This window comes from Macadamia integrifolia, unplaced genomic scaffold (assembly GCF_013358625.1).
Source record: "Macadamia integrifolia cultivar HAES 741 unplaced genomic scaffold, SCU_Mint_v3 scaffold3409, whole genome shotgun sequence".
NCBI classification, from domain to species: Eukaryota; Viridiplantae; Streptophyta; class Magnoliopsida; order Proteales; family Proteaceae; genus Macadamia; species Macadamia integrifolia.
This window is the reverse complement of record NW_024869473.1, coordinates 1-16,911: the sequence shown is the minus strand read 5'-3', so window position 1 is coordinate 16,911 and position 16,911 is coordinate 1. Positions and strand designations below refer to the sequence as shown.

The window sequence follows — 16,911 nt, the reverse complement described above, 5'->3', positions numbered from 1 at the left end:
TTTTTGGGTCGAAAGCTCCAAGGGCTGCACATTCAAATGTGTTTTTTTTTTTTAAATGATACAGGGTATTCACACATTTGTATATTATTATAAGATTTATAACCATTCATTTTTATTTTTTTTATTGGTTTTTTTTTTTTTTTTTGGTTAACCAAGGTGTCCGGGTCAGTTAACGCATATCTCGACTAATTCTGGGAGAGACTAGTGCAGCAATCCATCGCCATAGCCTCCACTTAAATTGCAGATGCAGAGTTTCCACGCATTCTTGCATAGGAGCCTTAACCATTTTTTCTCATTACAATTTGGGCGTTGTGATCAAAATCGAATCTACTTGATGGATTCAATCTAAATCATCATAGATTTGAGATTCCTCCCACAAGCAGAATCATAATTATTTTTGAACAATGTTCAGATCTTATTTGCTGAACTCTAGTGTCCTCTTTTGACAAATAAGATGTTTTTTTAAATCCTGTTCATTGGCTTTGGCGCTGAAAATTGAAGAGCCAAAATATGAGGGCCTCCATGCATTATCTTGAAACTATTATTGTTTATTTATTTATTTGTTTTTATTTTTTATGAAAGAAAGAAAATTTAATTAATAGGAGATGTAGGATTAAAATCTCACGAGATATAAACCTTAGACCCATAGGTCACCATAGATAGATTAAAAACACTAAGAACAATGGGATAAAAACTATAATTAATAAAAACGTACCTTGTTTCGGATCCATAGTAAAGCAAAGCGCAGAGGAAAACCTTCTGATCCACGTAGCAAACGGGCCTTTAAGCTGTCCAACATCGCCATGTCTACCATAATACTCACCACCCCCGTCAGATCTAACAACCTTGATAACTTTTCCCAATTGTTTTTTGACTTCAGTCCTAAAAATCTTAAATTTATCAAGGAATTCAATTTTTCCCTTAATGAAGACCAGATAACCATATTGGGAATAATCATCATTAAATGTGATGAAATAAAAATTTCTATACAAGGTAGCTATATAGGGTCCACTGATGTCAATGTGAATAACCTCTAATAGGTCAAAACTATGGACTGCTGACTTCTTTATCTTGATCAATTTTCCTTTACAACAGTGTACACATGTCTTTAGGTCACCTTCAAGAGTGGGCAGGATGTCAGACTTTATCAACATTTCAGCTATTTCCCTAATGATGTGATCAAGCCTTTTATGCCACAACATGTAATATTATTCCTTAGGTAAAAGCCTTTTGAGAACAATTCTTTCAACATTATAAAAGACATAAATATCATTAGGAGCTAAACACAATCTATATAGTCCATAAGACATAGTACAGTAACCAACCTTATTTGAATTAAAGAACAAATTAACTATAGCGTTCTTTATTTCAAAATGGTAACCACACAAGTTTAAGACTGAAAAGAAAATTAAACTCCACCTAAATGACGGTATATAGAAAGTGTTTATTAACATCAATTTAAAACCAGAGTCTAGAATTAAAATGACATCTCCCACGAATTCTAAATCAGCTTGTTCGTTGTTCTCCACAGTGAGCTTTGATTCATTCTTATTTGGCTTCCTCCGATTTATGAATCCCTGTATGGTAGAAGCAATATGGTTAGTTACACTGCTATCTAGCCACCAAGGACTGGATGAGGCTTCTGATAAGTTGAATTCACAAACAAATGCCAAAGAATCATTATATGTATGCTCATGTTTAGATAACCAAGTCTTGTACTTAGGGCATTCCTTTTTCATATGACCATTTTTTTTTTACAAAGGAAATAGTGATCATCCTCCCTCTTAAAAGAGGATTTCTTATGACCCAAATTGTTAGATTGACTAGACTCCTTATTAGTTTCATGAGCAACTTTATTAGCATAAGATTTAAACTATTTACCTTTATGAAAATTGGAGCTAGAAGCAAACAAGGTTGTATGAGTTTTCTCCTTCTTCAATATTTATTCTTTAATAACAACTCTAGAGATTAAGTCATTAATGGTCCATGTTTCATCTTTGGAGTTATAATTGGTTTTGATGATCCCAAATTCAAAATGAAGTGTATTTAAGGCTTGATGGACAATGCAAAGATTAGAACGAGAAATATTTAAGGCTTTGAGTTTGATTTGGTAATCCACCATTCGAATTATATAGTCCATAACTCCTCTAGAACCATCATACCTCAAATTGAAAAGTCCCTACAGAAGAGTTCCTATTTCAGTATTCGATGAAACTCGGTACCTGAGGGCCACTGCATCCATCATCTCCTTAGCAGTGCAATCAATAGGCAAACCATTTTTTAGGTGATCTTTAATCGGCCTCTTTATGGACAATAAACAGATGCGATTGCTTTTTACCCATGAAACATGCATTAATTTTTCATCACTAGTAGTGTGAGATCTACTGGTTCATTCATAATAAAGGATGTGTGAATATCTGTCATTTTCATGGCAAACTATATATCTTTTTTCCATTTCTTGAAATTTGACCCAGTAAGAACCTCAATAGTAACTATATTATTGTTGACAAAAAAGGTGAACAAAAAATAAACAAAAATAAACCATGTATATCATTAGCATAATGTGAGTACCGTGTACTTAAAAAAATATATAAGTACACTAATTGAGAGTTCACAAACATCATTATGTAAACACCTTTGGGCTGAATTCATAACATGCAATTACAGAACCTTCCACATATCAGCGGCCATGAAAACATATTTCAACCTTTTATAGGCTCACCTTTGGGTGTATAGACTACTTGGGTTAGTTAGTTTTTAATCATATGCTGTCTATGTGACCCTCGAAGTACTAACACATAATCACCTCCTTTAGGTGTATGACTATGCATTAGAACTAGAGACATTTCACTACTGTATAAGATCGATATTTCACAAATTTAATCAAGAAGACCACTTTGGTGGCTACAACTTTATCAAATTTATGAAACTCTCTTATACTGTGACATAATTAATTTCATTTACATAAAACCAAATAATATATAATTTTAGACTTGAAGATAAAGGGCTAAAAATTGTGCCTAAAATTACATTAGATGCTAATAACATTGTTTAATACTTTAATAATCTATTAGGATATTTCTTCATTTATTTTTAATCCATGAACAGTACCATGAGTACTATTCATTCTCAATAATTAGGGTTTTAAACCTAATAATCCTTATTGATTAGGGTTTCAAACCTAATCATCTTTAATCAATTAGGGTTTCAAAATTAAAATTATAATCCATCACTCATAAATTTGATTAGGGTTTTAAACCTAATCACCCATAATCCATGGACTCAATCCAGAAACTTTAATTTATCCATTGCAAACATAATTATGGTTCTAAACCTAATCTATGTTGGCTTTGATACCACATATAGGATTAAAATCTCTCACGAGATATAAACCTTAGACCCGTAGATCACCATAGATAGATTCAGAACACTAAGAATAATGGGGTAGAAACTATAATCAATAAAAATGTACCTTGTTTGAGATCCATAGTAAAGCAAAACGCAGCGGAAAGTCTTCTGATCCACATAACAAGTTACTTCTCCATTATTACCCTATAATCATTGGCTAAATGAGGAACTTGAAAGTACAAGAGAGGAAACCACAAGAAACCCTGTCTCTTTATCTTTCTCCCTCTCTCTCTCTCTCTCCAGAATGCACGTTGTGAATAAGATTAGAGTTAGAGGAGGAACTTAGCTCTCTATTTATAAAGTTTTCCAATGGACCCACTCATCATAAGTTCAATGGTTAACTAAAGTCCACATTAGCCAGCCCATATTAAACTAATTAAAATCTGTATGTCTCACTTAATTACATCATATAATTAACATGGTTTTATTAAAGTACAAAAACCCAATTAATATAAGTCCACATGAAAATATTCTAACAGGAGAAACTATTAAATACATTCGTCCCAAGGGGTTATCTACATCCTTTCTTCCACTAAGTGCTGTCAATGTTTATAAACATTTAGAAATAACAGAGCCACATTTAGTGGCCAAAAAGTTGAGGAGAGGTCAAAAGTTAGCTTGGTCAAAAAGCTATTAATATTCTGTAGCGAACAAAAAAAGTCCCTTGTTTCATTAGTCTCTTTTCTCATTGTTTAAGGGAATTAATTTAGCACAATAATAAATGGTGATCAAGCTCAAATTTCTTCTTTCTTTTAATTTTATTTATAGTTTTTTTTGTTAGATCACCATTTCGATTCTAGAAGCAATGAATCTCTGGATACTAGAAAAACAATAGATATATATTGAATTGATTTGAATGAGGGAATCGCCAGTCTTGAGAGGCTTAATCTCACATAATCTCACATCTTGAGCAAAAACGTAGGTTGTTTTTTGCTAACTTACTTAAGAGTCGAGAAAATCAATTTATTACCCCTTTTCGAAAATTTGTTATGCATTTTACAATGGGTTGGTTTTGTAACTAGGTCACCTTTATTCAAATGGTGAAGGAATTTTGAGTGGTTGTGTACCCTTGCTATGTTTAGCTTTTAGGTGAAAACAATATGCAAATTTACATGCCATTGGTAAACCAAGAATGGAACCCTTTAGTTCCCGTTTGGAACGAAAAAACAGCGTAAGATATTCCATTTTGGCAAAGATTAGTAGCAGTACAACTTTGAATGTCAGATAAATTTTATGTTTAATTTAAAATTCCACTTTTTTCTTATGATCCAAATGAGTATTGTAGGTAACTGACTTAATTGTTTTGAGCATCTGATCATGTTGTTATACTTCAAATTCCACTCATCCATGGTGTCTAATAGTCTACTTATTGTAGACAATTAGATAAAATGGAAAACAAAGTTACAATTGTTTGGAAGGGGACATTGGCAAAGTTTGTTGGTTACCTTTTAGGTGATCCATGCTGGAACATCGTAGCAAGAAAGGCCATATATCACGAAATATTGAAGATTACTCGCAGGAGAACTAAATTGCAGAGCCCAAGGTTAGGGTCCATCCTAGGCAACATAACCACCTTTCCTGCTGAAGACTCATGTCTTGTCAACTCCTTTTGTAATAACTAAAGAGAGGAGCCCATTTGGCCCCGTCAGCTTTTACATTTTTTTATTTCCATTTTCCTATACTTCTCTTTGATTGAGTCTTTAGTTGCAATATGAAGCTTTTACTAATAAATAATAGGTTTTGAGGATAACAATCCATATTGGAATTAGTTCACTGTTTGTTCCATCTGTGCTTCTCAATATTGTATGTAAAAATTTCGTCCATATTGATGTTTTTACGCGTGTTCTCATTGACCCTTGTTTGTCCTTGGTTTTCAAGAAATCGTCGTCCTTGCCAATTAGGGGAAAAGAACATTCCCTAGAAGCGTGACTCTGGCTAGCAAAGGCTAATGAGTGGACACACACATGGACATCAACACAGATTTTTTTTTTTTTGCACATGGTGGGAGAATCATTTCACTGCCCTTTGTGTCTGGTGCAGGGTTACGACTAGGAACATTTATTTCCCCTCCTAATTAATACATGAGGAAGTATTTCCTATGGGAGAGTGTGGCTCCTATATGTGCATGAAGACCAATGAAACACCAACAAACATGTAACTGGGGAGTCATTTTCCATTTTATGAGGGTGAAGCGGTCATACGCCAGATGACGGTGTCAGGGTATTTGCTGCGCTCTTGAAATCTTAAAGTAGGTTGGAGCAGCTATATTTGATGAATGATGGATTCTCTGAGGAAGCTACACATGCGGTATGCGATCTAATTCCTTCACAGAGAGGCTTAAGGTCCTTCACTTTCACCATAACACGATAGGAGATGAGGGGCTACTGCTATTTCGGTGGTTGTGAGGAGATCTCCCTGCATTGAAGGATATCAATTGCGCCCCTACAAGTATAGGTTCTAAAGGAGGTTTTGCCCTTGTAGGAGGCACTTCGAACAACTCCAACAAATAACATTGTTAGAGTTTTAAACTTTTTTAAAAATAGGGGAAAAGAACCCTAACGTTTCAAATATTATATATTTATTGAAAATGTATTTTAATTTTTTATTTATGATTTATCTAGTGTTCGAACATGAATGACAATTCGGCTCCTTTATTGTGCAATAGAGGCAGTGGTTCAGATCCGATGCATTGGAATGCCTCAGCATGGAACCTAACACATAACCACATGCCTTGAAACCCTCCAAGGCGTCGGATCTAAGCTGCTGCTTCTATTGCGCAGTAGAGGACCTGCCCGTAATTTTACTACTCTATCTCCTCAACACTTCCAAATGCACCTTGTCTTTCATGGATTAGGGTCCTCTGTAACATGGTACACCGTGTAGCATAGATCCAAGGGCTGGAAGCCCTTAGGCACACAGCCCAAGGTGTTTCCAACCCTTGGATCTGCCATGCTCGATGTAGCGCGCTATAGAGTATCTGCACCTCGATGTAGGGCCTCTCACAGATTGAAAACGCTTGCCCATGTTCAATGTATAGTGGGGCATTTGATTGTTTGATTTCAATTTTGAAGAAGGCGCTATATACTTATTTGATAGTCGAAACTTGAAACTCATTGCAAGGACTTTAGGCTGTAGCAGTGGTTCTTTACCACCGTAAAAGTTCAAAATTAGGCATCATACACCAAATCAAGTCAACATAAACTAAATCAGGAAAGAATACCCGATTTGTTACCCACAAAAAAAAAAAAAAGACTGATCATGATCTAGGAGAGATTGAGATCTCCATTGTGTTCCTGCTTATTATTGCTGGATCAACTTCGTTAGGAACTGATTGTAGTCCAGTAGCTAAGAAAGACTTGGGTGGCATTTCTAAGAGTTCCAGACTCCCTTCTAGCATCTCCATAACTTTGGTCATAGAAGGACGATCCACAGGCTTTAGTTGAATGCACCATAATGCCACTACTATCAACTTCTTTGCTATTTCCTTTTCATCTTCTGTGTTATATTTCAATTCCAAGTCTTTCCCCTTGTTCAAGCCTGTTGTAAACCCATGATGGAAAGTAAATCTGGCTTGTTTGCTCTACAACTGCATTCAAATTTTTCCTTTCGCCAGCCATTTCCCTCAGCATCATTCCAAAACTATAAACATCAGATTTGTATGACACACCTCCAATGTTAGGGTAAAATAGTTCGGGGGCAATGTACCCTATCGTTCCTCTAATAGCGCGAGTGACTGACACTGTGTTTTCATTTGTTGGGTAGAATTTTGCAAGTTCAAAATCTGCAATTTTAGGTTGAAAATTCGCATCAAGAAGAATGTTATGAGGTTTAATGTCAAAGCGAAGAATCTGCATGTCACAACCTCGATGCAAATATTCAATCCCGTGAGCTATCCCTAACGCAATCTCATATATCTTTTCCCAACTCAAAAAATTTTCAACGCCTTCTTCGGAATATATATATACTTATCCAAAGACCCATTGGGCATGAATTCATAGATAAGAGCTCTTTTTGATCCGTCAGAGCAAAACCCAATAAGTCGGACAACATTCACATGATGAATTCTTCCAATAGTAGCAACTTCATTGATGAAATCTTGCCCATTTGCTTTGGATTTTCCAAGCATTTTTATTGCAACTAGACCTCCACTTATGAGCTTTCCTTTGAACACTGAGCCAAAGCCGCCTTCCCCTAATTTTTCTTTAAAAGTGTTAGTCATCTTCTTGATTTGGGAATAAGAGTACCTTGTTGGGGTTTGAGTCCTGTAACTGCTTAAGAACTCTTCAACTGTAGTATCCATCCATAAATGCCTCTTTCTAAATTTCGGAAACAAAATTGCACAGATACATAAAAAGCCAATGAATTCTCTTCCTGCTAAAATGTAAGATACTGCAGGTGGAGAACAAGATGCAAAAATATTAGTCTTCACCTTCTGAAGAATGAATCTTATAGTGGGCAATGTTTTAGTATAATCTTACCAAATTTCCAGCCGCTATAAGTATCTGTCAAACAATTAACATACAAATAGAAAAGAATCAGCAAATGTGCCATGGAAATTTCTTTCTATGGTATAGGAAAATGAACATACTAGGAAATTATTTAGCAAATGAATGGTAAAGAAACATTACAGTAGAAGTAGTCCAATATAACCCATGGAATGGCGTCCACCACTTGATGAAGGGTGTCATAGAAATCTGGTAAACATAAGAAAGGATACACTTTAAAAAATCAATCATAAAAGATTTCATTTTTCCCCTTGTTTTCTGTTTTTTAAAAGGGTGCCATCTAGGAATATAGATATATCACCATGACGTATGTGGTGAATTTGGATGAACATGTGTGGATCCATGTGATAGTTTGATAGAGGATGCCACAACTATCTTACTATTTGCAACCAAAAAGAAAATATCTTACTAGTCAATTTTCAGGTGAAAATAAGTTTTCACGATGGAAGTAAAGTGAGGCAAAATTTTCATTTATAAAACGGAAAAAAGATCCCTACTTGGTCATGCATCTATATACCCAGACACAGGAGGTGGCGAAAAGACCACCATGACCCCTGATTGGATGTTTGTGCGCCTCCCTTGATTAGTCCCTACATTGATGCAGTGACCCTAACCCATTAGGAAAATTCTAGCAAATCTAACACAATTGGAACAAATTCCAACTGAAACGACTTACTGTGCAACATGGATAATTCACGTGGTCATTATGAACTTTAGATAGATGAGGAATGATCTGGATATGGCCACATTTTAAATCTGAAAGTATATTTCAATTTATGATCACTGTATATAAGCCTTTTTCATGGGTTCCGACACTACAACTAATAAAACACAAAAAGTAAACGGTACGTGGAGAGACCAAAGAAACCAAATTCCCTTGAAAATATATGAAAATTAGAAGATAATGTGGATAACGTTTAAACAAAATTTAGACCCATTAGACACTTTCACAATTCTCCACGTGACAAAAAAAAATTACTTCAATAGGAAACTAATTCCCACAAAGTTATGATAAAGCGCCAATGTTCTACTAACGATGTCTAATTTCATGATTATAACTTTCCTAAGGATAATTAACGATATAAATCTATTATAAAGAACCTCATAAAAACAGCGTATAGAGATTTTTTTCCCCACCGGAAGACATGTGACTCAAACTATTGAGATTAGTATTTTTCATTGGTCTATCCTTTTTCTTCTCTCATTTTTTCTGTACTTTACTCACCAAAGCCACATGGTAAAAGAATACCCCGTGGGTGTTACTGGCTTACGATTGCTACAGAAGAACACTGGGTATTGTGGAATAAGGATTTCAAACAATAGGTAAGGAGAAGAACACTGGGGTATTGTGGAATAAGGATTTCAAACAATAGGTAGGGAAATAATGGTGGCTTTTAGACTATAGGTGAATCTTTCACCATATAAACTTCCTCCAAAATATTTTGATAGGATTTAAAAAATGAATGTCAGAGGTCCATAGTTAGTACGTAAATACTAAAAACTCATTATACGGTGAAGGAAAACTTCCTCTAAAATATTTTGATGGATTCCAACAATGAATGTTAAAGGTCCATGTTTGGTAAATACCAAAAACCCATCACATGTTGCCAGACATATAATTCATAGGACCTAGTTTTACTAGACCATGCCATTCACCATAGGCTTGTCATGGGTGAGAGAAATCATCAAGAGATTGGATCCCCTGCTGGTATGACCGCCTAATCATACTAACACTTGTCCTTTTACTTGCAAATATATATATATATATATACCTCTCTTCACCCATGTAATGGCAAAAAGTGGGACAGATGTTGAATGTTAACCCATGTATGACCAAGTGACCGTATGAGCAACGGATCCATTCTCAATCACAGATGGGTAATTTGAGAATATACTAAATTCTGATAAGGATTTTATAATCAAAGTACGGTCCTCTCGAAGTGAAGGAAAACTTTTTCCTGTATACGTATTGTAACAACCAAAAAAGCGTAGAAATAGGATTTCCATAAAAATAATAATAATAATAATAAATAAATAAATAATCCTGGCCTTCTGGCCTTGGACATGTGACTTATTAGAAGTGCGAAGGAAGACTTACAGTGAAGAGATCCAAATCTGTTCGTGCAGTGAGAGTCACAATTCGACATTTGTCCATCTTCATATGACCACCCATCGTCAATAAAAGACGTCAGACAGCGGATCCCTTTATTCCAGCATTGTTTGCATAAATGTAAGGGAACATACCATGATAGATAAAAGCCCGTCTGTAGAATAGATTGAATGTAAGAATGATTCAGACCATGACGACTGAAATTTTCTCTAGAAAATGTTTGATCCAAAAATGTCAATGAAAATGTAGCAATGACGTTGCAGTTCTTTTGGAGATCCCAAGCAGACGGGGTTTCGAAGACTTCAGCTCCAGACCAGAAGGAAGGAACAGAGTATATATGCCAAGAAGAACTATTATTATTAATATTGCTTCTGGTGTTGGAAGGGCAAGGCCCATTAGAGGGTATGTACCCAAAATTGTCTTCCACCGGAGCTGAACAATTCACAAAAACAATACTGGCATAAGACCAAAACTCAGGAACCCAGACGATTAGAGTGGCAAGCAAGAGGTCGTTTGGGGTAAGGATAGGCGGTGGAGAGGGGCAGTAGTCGTCATTCTCTATATCATAATGGACGACTCGAACAATCATACCATTATAATTGATTTCCTTGACGTATCTCTGGGAGTTTATCATCAAGGTTGTGATAGAAAATATACTTGCAATACATCACATGGAGATCAAATAAGCATGCAACAAGGAATACATAGTCAGATTTTAGGCATACCTGAATCCATGACTGAAGAATTACAACTCCTCAATGTCTTCTTGTATGCTTCTTGTACAACACGATCAATGTTGGTCTGGTCTATCATCTTCCCCTTTTGCTTTAGGTCATTAGCCTCACTTAATAGGTCAGTGATAACTATATATAGGGGTGAGGGCAGGGACCAACCCTGCAAAGAAATTACGGTTTCCTCCCCATTAAGAAAACAATACCTTAGGTCCACACATAGTAATATATATTTCATACCATTAAGGTGTGCTAATAGAATCCAATATCTCCATAGAGATCACTTACCATTATTAGATTCTTTCTGCTTTCTCCATCTATAGTCAACACCACTAAACCGGTTTTGGAAACAAATCTTAGACTATGCTAGCCCACCTAATTGGAAATTTTATAATCTCCCACTTGGGCAGCATATGTCACAAGTTTTAGATTTTAAAATTTGTTTAAAACGGCTCTCCGGTTTAGATAAACTGAATGTGGTCACAAACAAAACAGTGTCGAATGGAGTGCACCTTAAACCAAATGCCTTCGTCCGAATGAGAATTACAAACACCCAATCGTATTGATCATCACATCTAAAGTGACATGTGACTAAACATGTTAAAGTGCTCATAACCTCACCGACTTGGGCTGAACAGTATGAAAGTGTAGTATGAAAATAACATGCAATAGTGATCATCATGCCTATTTCCAAATTGGTCCAGGCTCGAAAACCAAATGAGCCCTATGAGACAAATACCGAAGGTCTCATTAACTACAAGCGTCTTTTAAACGCTCAAGCATCAATTAAAGAAGCTCATTGGGACTGGGTCTGAATGTCCCAATACACTAGTACCAGACCTCAATCAATCAAGGCTTTACTAGCGACTGGATGTGTGTGTATTGACTGGAACCTCAGATACCGAATGAGGTAAATACATCACATATATAGCATCTCTTTTATATAGGAGGCAAATAAAAAAGTGTATACACATAAACAAATGGCCATAATAAAGATGCAAGTATATTCTTGAGAACAATAATAATACATCACAAATACAAAATAAAATTGAAAATCAGATGGACCTAAATATATGAGCAAAGCTCCCACTAATAAAATACATCAAAAGAACTAACAAGTCTCTTATCAGTGACATGCTCTTGGAAAACTTTTGGAATCAAACTCTTAACTATTTGACAAGTAATTATTTTATCTCTAATAATGTAGTTCTATAGAAATTTATGATTCATGAGCTAACTCCCACTGATCTTTAGATAGACCTATTCAATTCTTCCCCTTTTCATAAAGAACCTTAGCTTGAACATAATTAACAACAACTGGCTTAAGAGGCTCATCAATTCAATATTAAAATCTATTATCATAATAGCCAGAGAAATATTAAAGGATTAGTTCCATACCTTAAAATTGGAACCATTCAAAATTTTAATAGAAAATAACTAGGAAATCAAAGTTGGCAAATATAATCATGCATATTTACCAAAATATACAATATGCAAGAACAGTAGACATATTAAACTTCCTAACAATATAATTAAACCTGACTAATTGGGCTATTAATCAGATTTATCCCAGTATTGTTTTCAATAACTGTAGAAAAATATAAACTGGGGAAAGATCCGATGTCATCGGGGTCATACCTGTGGTGGCAAGATCGCCCAACACGTAGTGAAATCTTTCACATGTAAGGTGAGACGCTCGAAACAACACCATTCTGAAGATTCCGTCACCTTTGGTGGCAAGACAAGAACCTTCAAAGCTATGAAGCCCAAAACGTCACCCTCACACTATCAAGCGAAACCGACCAAATAAATACTCACCTGTGGTGGCAAGAGTACATCATTCGTCATATGGTCTCATTGACTGCAACCCACCCCTAATAGTCAATAGTAATTTCATAATCTCAATAACTAGCCCACTAAGTGGAAGCGTAAACACTGAAATTATGAAAACCTATAGACTTGGATTGCTATCAAATGTCCGTGGGTTTAGATTTTGGGTGCAAACAATAAGATGAACTATTTTATTATTTAATTAATAAAAATATTCAACATAAGCCCACAAAATTAATTTATTATAAACCCTAATATTCAATATGGTAACACCATAATTTAACAGTTATCAAAGTGAGTACATTCTTAGTATGACAGTTTTGTACTTCTAGCCATTACCATAAATAAATAAAAAATCTAAATATGGCATTTTCTATAATGACAACATACTAAATATGAAAATTATAACATTTATTCATGATAACAAAAAACACATGAACTATGTTACCTTATCCATAATTCATTAGATATACGAAGTTGTATACAAGTATGAACTTTCAGCTCAAATGACTTTAATATCTAATACAAACATTAGCCCATAAACTTTAAGCCAATCACAATAAAATCTATTAATTTTTATATGTTAAGAGTTCATTAGTTGATGGGGCACATGAACCAAATAACTTATAAGCCAAAATAATGATAGTCCTTATAAATGAAAGTAATGTGAGCTTAGATCCATAGTAAGTATAAACAATTTCATAGACTTTATACCATAAGCCACTAAAACTTCAATGAGCTCATTTAAATCATTCAAATAGATGTATCTGTTTTATCTCGATGAATTTTCAATAAAATTGGACTTTATTACAAGTACAAATAGAACATATAAATTCAAAGAAATATTACTTAAACAATGCACTTGTGATATTTTGAATCATAAAAGGGTGTCAAAACTCATAATTATGTGTCTCGTGATGAAATCTGATGTCACGGACGATAAATATAACATCGAAGAAAATATCAAAATACCTCAGATTGACTTAAAATTCATGAAACGACAAGTGTAGTATACATAATAAAATATGTATAATGCATCGATCATCCTCAATAGGATAATATTTATTCTCCCACTAATATAAGAGAGTAGGACTAAATAACCTAATAAAAATACCATTTATAAGAGTCAAAATCAGTTCATATTAGAACTAGATCTAACTGTTGGCTTGAATAAACAAGGCCAAAATAGTCAACAGTATAAATAGATTTTAGAAGTCATTTCAATAAATCAAAATCAAACGATTTCTGATTCCATTTGCATAAACTGTTTATGGTTTATATAATTATTAGACTCCAAAACTAAATTTCATTGAAACTATGATGAAAATAGTTAATAAATTATCAACATGTACAAACAACGTAGGATGATCTTCTGTCTTAACATCTCAAATGTGAGTATAGGTATCATCATTAATATTAATCTTTAAGATGCCAACTCTACCCACAAAGAATTTTTACAAAATTCAATTTAAATAGACCACACCAATAACAAAGTTTAACTTGGTGAGATTCATGTGTATTCACTGTAATGACTATATCACTCAAGAGTTATAACTGAAACTATATCATTATCCTTTAAGACAGGAATACACTGGTCCTCTCATTTTCTTGTATTAACTGTGAAAAGAACAATAACTTTTGAGATCCCCTCACATTTGGGATTAGAAATCTTAGGTTACTGTCATTTTCTTTAACTTTGGTGACTTTATCTTTAGGCAAATGTCACCTACTATGCTGTCCTAGGGAAAACCATGGAAGAATAAGATATGTCACTTTGGTGGAATCCACATCACCCTTTCATGGTTCCTTAGAAATGTGTTATGCAGCTAATCAAGTGCGGAAGCTTACACCCAGTTTAATTTCAATATATTTATTCATCATAAGGTGTTCCAAATATGACATGTAAGCACAAAATGCCATTCATTTCCTACCTTATTATTCATAAATAAATTTTCAATATCATGGTAATGATAAAACAATATAGAAACATTCATAAATAGAAATATAATTTCGAAGTCATTCTCGAACAAAGACAAAACATTATAGCTGTTCCAAAACAGTTATGGAACACAAAATATAGGTTTCATTTTTCTTGTTTTAAATTCAACCAGTATATTGAACATACATCCACTGGTCAAACCATAAACAACATTTCAGAGTATATAATTACATCCTCCCACTGGTTTGACCAGTTAAGTAATTATCCACAGCATCCCAAGTACATGATAAAGTGACATCATGAAGACCAATGGTATTTTATTATCCACAAGGCCTTGGGACTCTAAATATAATTGTTTTAAATCTAAAAAACCTTATTAGACATTATGTGAAAATTGACTATTACCATATAAGACCATTTCAAATGATAAAATCCTTTATAATATCAATAACATAGTCAATTCTCAACACATTAATCAATAATCAATTAGTTCTATGACTAAATACAAAAATAATAGATTTTTTTTTAATAAATATTTTCCCGGTTAACATCGGTCAATGTTGATGACTTTTCCCAGTGGGTTTTTCGACGACCCATTTGAAAACCCAAATGGTTCAATTTTTGGGGTCAATGTGTCGGATATCTGGATTGACCAACCTGATCGGTTCAGTCATGGCACAATTTTGGTAGAACCGATTCATCTTGATTTTGGGTTGGTTTAGGATTTAATCACTTTAAGAGGACTTGATCAAGACATTGGATTTTATTATTATTATTATTATTATTATTATTATTATTATTATTATTATTATTATTATTATTATTATTATTATTATTATTATTATTATTGTTATTGTACCTATGACACAATACCAATGCCAAGTCTCAAACAATCAAGTATAGGATCGGTCTCAACCGATGTTGATTCGGATCATTGGATCTAATCAAACAATGCTTGAAACATACGTGTTCAACATTATAGTGGTCTACAATCTAATTTGGTTCAATTCAGCCTATTTCAAATTAGGCCCATAAACCTCACCCCATTATTCTTCTAAATAAATGAAATCTCCAATGGCTCATGATTTAAAAGTTTTCAATCGACTTAAAACTTTAAATAAAACGAACGACGGGTTGGAACCCAATAGCCCATAACATTATGAAGTTTAACCCACGACCCTTAAGTATCCAAAATAAACATGACTCCTACCTGTGCTGAACATTATGGCCCAAAACACAATTAACACTGGGCTTAAAAAGAAATAGCTCACTTAAAACGAAAATGGTCCAACTCAAAGGTTTAATATCTCCAAATTTCAAACAATTTAACAACTGATTGAATTTTAAAATGCCAAAACCCAAGGCCATTTCGATTAATATGAAAAACTTGAAATGCTTAAGCCCAATAATTCAAGGCTAAATCCATCAACCAATTGCATTCCATTATTACAAGTCCTTCTAAATCAATTAAAAGAGTGCAATCTTTCAGCAATTGAAATTGGAATGCATTTAGGAGAAAGAAGGAGAAAATGTACGATCGATGAATACAAATAAAGGTCCTGCCTTGTTTCGCTCTCTATTGTAATTACCCAATGAGAACTAAAATATTCTCATCATCAAAAGTTATTACTATTGTTGCTAGCACAAATATTTATTTTTCTTTACCTCTGATTTTGTTTAAGTCTTCAATTATTTGATGACTCCTCTGTCGTGTTTCAAGCCATTAATTTTCAGTTCATAAGTCAAAACCAGCCAACAATTGGTGACTAAATCTATGGTTCGACCTCATGGGTCAATCAAACTTTTTACAAGGTCGGAGCCCATCCTAGCCTGATATGGATCGACCAAACCCAAATTGGAATCAAAGATCTAGTTCAACCTCAAGTCACTCCATCCTCAGGTGAACTCATAAGCCAAGTAACTTAAAACCTTTAAAAACCAAACCCAAAATAGCCTAAGACCTTTTAAAACCGATGGCAGAAGTACCTTTAAGCATTGGTTTTTTTTTTTTTTTCTTTTAAGATCAAGTCTATGGGCTAAGCCCATAACTGTTTACATAAAAGAGATGTTGGGCTTGAGTCCCTTATTTTCAGTTAAATTTCTTATTCAGATCTGGCCCATTAGATCTAATTAAAAGAAATTTAATGAGTCCATTAAAAAATTTACGTAGGCCCATTAAGTTTTACCTTAAAAGAAACCATAGGTCCAACCCAACTAAATTCACAATTGAACCCAAACTTTATTTAAGAACTAAAAGGTATAAATGTAAAACCACGTTATAATAATATCAAAACCCTAAACATTAACATTTTTTTTTTTCTTCTTCATCCTGCCATCGTTCCTGCACTTAGCTTGCAGGATTTTTTTTTTTGAAACAAAAAAAAAAAA

General features: G+C 34.1%; 1 pseudogene; it reads right to left on the bottom strand.

Moving 5' to 3' along the window:
* Positions 1-6,535: 6,535 nt before the first annotated feature.
* LOC122068104 lies at positions 6,536-10,225 on the bottom strand (annotated as a pseudogene).
* Positions 10,226-16,911: the final 6,686 nt, after the last annotated feature.